Raw genomic sequence first — 5350 nt, forward strand, 5'->3', positions numbered from 1 at the left:
AGTAATGGGCTCTGTCTTCAGCTCTGTTGGTGGTATATGGGGTCCAAACTTGACTAGCCCAGTCTATTCAATTTTCAAACTTAGAAAGCCAAATGTTTCAGGGGAGGAAAGAAAATGCCACAATGATTTGGGTTCTGCTGAGTTTCTGGTGGCTTGGGAAGCAAACCTGCAAACCATACATGCAGTCTCTGCTGGATTACTGCCACCATGGTAGTTATCAGTTAGCACTAAATGCCAGCAACCAGAAGATGAGTCCCAAAATGAAAGTGAATCCTTGCAGTGCATGAATATTTGGAGTGCCTGCTTCAACTATCCAGCTTCCTCGGGGTTCACTTGTCTGCAATCGCTATTTCAAGGAGGTCTTCAGCCATTCCAGCACAACCCTGGACACTAAACATGAGGTACTGGCTCAATACCTAAACCAACATAATGCTAGATAGCTTATCACCAGCAGGTTTTCCCAGAATTCAAATGTAACATGGTGAAAGGGAACCCTTAGAAAAGGGATGCAAATGCCCCTTTCCCTAAAAATCCCAGGTATTTTCTCATGGCATGTAATATTTAGACTCCACAACTCATGTAGTGAACCCAGGGACCTAGACCAAGTGTGTCTAGGTTTCTGTTGTCCTCTTTTTGGAAACAGCATCTTATGTAGTTGTTGAAAGAGGCCTTGAGATAAATTCGTAGCCCAAGATGGACTGGAACTCCCAAGGATCCATCCACCTCAGCCCCCAGATTGCTGGGATTATAGGCATGAGCCACCATGCCAAGCATGTGCACAGAGATTCTTACATAATTTGTGAAATCCCACTACTGGTCTATAGGTAGCTTCTGTGCTTCAGGCTTTAGGAATATGACTCTCTTTGTTTTGGCTCCCCTTGTTCAGGTGTCCATTTCTATTGTGATAAGCTCCAAGGCCCCAGGCAAGGGGGTGGCTGCCCTTCCTCTGGTGTGTCCTTGGATGATTACAGCCCAGGTGAACAGGGTTCAAATATATTGGATCCTGTGCATTTGAAGAGGAAATGAGTAAAGATTCATCAGTTAATGTGCACATGCCAGGGAATTGAGGGCCCATGATAGAGACAAAACTTCAGGCCATGGGCTGAAGGCTGAGGCTTCTGTACCTCTAGCTTCTTGAATAGTGGGCCTGCTGAGCAATTGTGTGCTCTCAAATGTAATTTGATGGGTTTGGTTTTAATTTATTTTGTTTTTCTGCTTTGGTTTTTTACATGGAAGGAACAGTACCATGGTTTGAAGAAGTTGGAGTGCCTTACCTAAGAGAAATTTGAAAAAAGGGACAATTCAGCCGCCAAGAATTTCTCAAATGCCCTTGTCGTTTTAAAAAAAGTGACATAAAGTTGAGCGCGTCATGTCCATGTCTCTTTACAAAAGATTTTACCTCCTATTTCATAGGAATTACTGTTTCTTTGAAAGGTCAACCTGCACTGAAATAAAGATAATCCCTCCTTTCCTCATTCTGCTTGAAACCACATCCTTTGTTAGTTATATTTTCTTACCCAGAAACACTTGGAGATGACTACAGCAAGAGTTTCCCATTGGTGGAATTTCCACGGAGACACATGAAGTAATACTGCACAACTTCAAGTGAAGTGCACTGTCCCTTGACAATGGCAAGTCTGGGCAAACCTCTAGTAACTGAAAACCTTAGAAAGTCTGAAAGTGAGTGAATGAAAATGGGCCTCTCCACATTTGGACAGGGCCTCTCCTGAAGCACACATTTGTGGAAAAAGTAATTATGAGAGAGGAATGAACTCCCAAAACGGAATGGAAATTTTCTTGTTTAGGCCTGGAACGCTATGGCCTGGAGCCCTGTGGTTCTAACTGGATGAGCAAAGTGTGAGCAGAGATCAAAGTAAAATGCACACCATTTGGGGAACTTGATATTTAACCAGGCGTGCAGAGTAGAGGCAAACTGTACTTGTGTCAATTTGCTCAAATCCTGTCTTCACAAGAAGGTAAATTCCAGCACGACCAGTGACTAGAGGAGGACACATTTCAAAAGACTTGTAAAAAGTCCAACACTGAATTTAGCCCAACACTGAATTTAGATGAAAATAGCAGAGTCTGTTTGTATTTCAAGTTTTAATAGCAGAAACATATAACATGTAATAGCTGTTACATGAATAACTTCAGAGCTTTTGGAGAGGTCTAAATCACTATGAGTGAGGGCTTCCCTGAGTCACAAAGTTAAAAATAGTAAAAGAAACAATTTGAAAACCCAATCAACCAATAAAATACAAACACTAAGTCCAAAGGGTTTCACTGGTTTTAAAACCACTTATGGAATGCACAATTATTGAAGAGGCTTACTCTGCATTCTGCTTTACTCAGGCCCGGTACATGAGCAACTGTGAAAGCAAAATTCAAAATGTTATGTGAAATGACCATTTCATTGTTGAAACCATGACCCAATAGACATTTTCTCTTTTGAAACTTCGTACATTATCCATATATGTTCTCAAATGGAAGGAATACACAGGATTTAGGCTGAATTTTTTTTTTACTATTTTGTGTTCCAACAGATTTATCTGAAGATCTCCTGTCATACATCCACTGGCCAATGCAGAAGGCCACACATAGGAGAACCAACATGAGAAGTTCACTTCTACAGCCTGATTATATCATCATGAGAATATAATTTTCCTTTCATCATCAAAGATTTTTACATCAGATTAAGCAGCTCTCTTGCTTTCCCATGTTTTTCCCTGGTTTTTGTACCTTGAAATGGGTGTGCACTCTTCTCAGCCTTGATCTCCATCTTCCCCCGTATTTCCAAACATATTCATCTGGGAAACATGTAAAGATCTTATTCGGGGCTTGTTTCATTGTTTTCAATTATCTGCCCTTGAAATTCAACTTCCACCACTGTCTCTCATATCCAAAGCTATGTGCTTGCAGAGGATTTCTGTTGAGAACTTTCACAGAAAGCTCTTATACTGCAGGTGAATGATGCCAGCAAGTCTTGCCTGAATAGCTTAGGGAACAGGACTCAGCCAAATGACAGACATGACAAGGGAAAAGCGTATGCTCAAGGATAAGACATGGCAGAGATCATCTGCCAGGCCCTGGCATATTTCATATCCCATTGAAAGTACATCCAGGTGTAGTTTGGCAAGCATTTCCATCCACAAATTCTGAGCAGTGAAGCCCTCAGAGAGAATATTGTGGCATACCAGGCCAAGAATATTCATCCTATTTAAATCTTGCCCTACCAGGTCCTCTGTGCCACTGAGGTCTCCATGGCATCGCCCAGCATTGTGACTCAGGTCTCCTACTGCACACTTGTATCCTAGAGCCTAAAGTCCAGCTCACAATGGTGCTCAGCCAATCACAGCCCAGTGTGGTTGCCTGGCAACCACAAGCTTGTGGATTTCTGTGAACTGTTTCAGCCCAACTCTGCAGCTTTCCACCTCATACAACCACAGCCATTCCAATCGTGCAATATTTGATTAGCCTCGCTATGTTGCCTCAGAATTTTTTTTACAGTTGTAGTGATCAAGAAAATTTGACATATTTTGAGAAGTGGAGTGAAGTAATTGGAAAACATTTTGGTATGTCTGAGGTCTATGGGTTCCAAATTTGACTACCCCTGTCTTTTAAATTTTCAAACCTAGAGCCTAAAATACACCACACAGTGATGTTCAGCCAATCTCAGCCCAGGGTGGTTGCCTGGCAACCACAAGCCTGTGGATTTCTGTGAACAGTTTCAACCCAACTCTGCAGCTTTCCACCTCATACAACCAAAGCCATTCCAATCATGCAGTATTTGATTCACCTCTCTAAGTTGCCTCAGAATTTTCTTTGAAGTTGTGGTGATCAAGCAAATTTGACATATTTTGACAAGTGGAGGGAAGTAATGGGCTCTGTCTTCAGCTCTGTTGGTGGTATATGGGGTCCAAACTTGACTAGCCCAGTCTATTCAATTTTCAAACTTAGAAAGCCAAATGTTTCAGGGGAGGAAAGAAAATGCCACAATGATTTGGGTTCTGCCGAGTTTCTGGTGGCTTGGGAAGCAAACCTGCAAACCATACATGCAGTCTCTGCTGGATTACTGCCACCATGGTAGTATCAGTTAGCTCTAAATGCCAGCAACCAGAAGATGAGTCCCAAAATGAAAGTGAATCCTTGCAGTGCATGAATATTTGAAGTGCCTGCTTCAACTATCCAGCTTCCTCGGGGTTCACTTGTCTGCAATCGCTATTTCAAGGAGGTCTTCAGCCATTCCAGCACAACCCTGGACACTAAACATGAGGTACTGGCTCAATACCTAAACCAACGTAATGCTAGATAGCTTATCACCAGCAGGTTTTCCCAGAATTCAAATGTAACATGGTGAAAGGGAAACCCTTAGAAAAGGGATGCAAATGCCCCTTTCCCTAAAAATCCCAGGTATTTTCTCATGGCATGGAATATTTAGACTCCACAACTCATGTAGTGAACCCAGGGACCTAGACCAAGTGTGTCTAGGTTTCTGTTGTCCTCTTTTTGGAAACAGCGTCTTATGTAGTTGTTGAAAGAGGCCTTGAGATAAATTCGTAGCCCAAGATGGACTGGAACTCCCAAGGATCCATCCACCTCAGCCCCCAGATTGCTGGGATTATAGGCATGAGGCACCATGCCAAGCATGTGCACAGAGATTCTTACATAATTTGTGAAATCCCACTACTGGTCTATAGGTAGCTTCTGTGCTTCAGGCTTTAGGAATATGCCTCTCTTTGTTTTGGCTCCCCTTGTTCAGGTGTCCATTTCTATTGTGATAAGCGCCAAGGCCCCAGGCAAGGGGGTGGCTGCCCTTCCTCTGGTGTGTCCTTGGATGATTACAGCCCAGGTGAACAGGGTTCAAATATATTGGATCCTGTGCATTTGAAGAGGAAATGAGTAAAGATTCATGAGTTAATGTGGACATGCCAGGGAATTGAGGGCCCACGATAGAGACAAAACTTCAGGCCATGGGCTGAAGGCTGAGGCTTCTGTACCTCTAGCTTCTTGAATAGTGGGCCTGCTGAGCAATTGTGTGCTCTCAAATGTAATTTGATGGGTTTGGTTTTAATTTATTTTGTTTTTTTGCTTTGGTTTTTTACATGGAAGGAACAGTACCATGGTTTGAAGAAGTTGGAGTGTCTTACCTAAGAGAAATTTGAAAAAAGGGACAATTCAGCAGCCAAGAATTTCTCAAATGCCCTTGTCGTTTTAAAAAAAGTGACATAAAGTTGAGCGCGTCATGTCCATGTCTCTTTACAAAAGATTTTACCTCCTATTTCATAGGAATTACTGTTTCTTTGAAAGGTCAACCTGCGCTGAAATAAAGATAATCCCTCCTTTCCTCATT

The sequence above is a fragment of the Cavia porcellus genome, unplaced genomic scaffold (assembly GCF_034190915.1).
Source record: "Cavia porcellus strain 051 isolate PalLab524CR breed Dunkin Hartley unplaced genomic scaffold, mCavPor4.1 scaffold_88, whole genome shotgun sequence".
In the NCBI taxonomy this organism is placed as follows: Eukaryota; Metazoa; Chordata; class Mammalia; order Rodentia; family Caviidae; genus Cavia; species Cavia porcellus.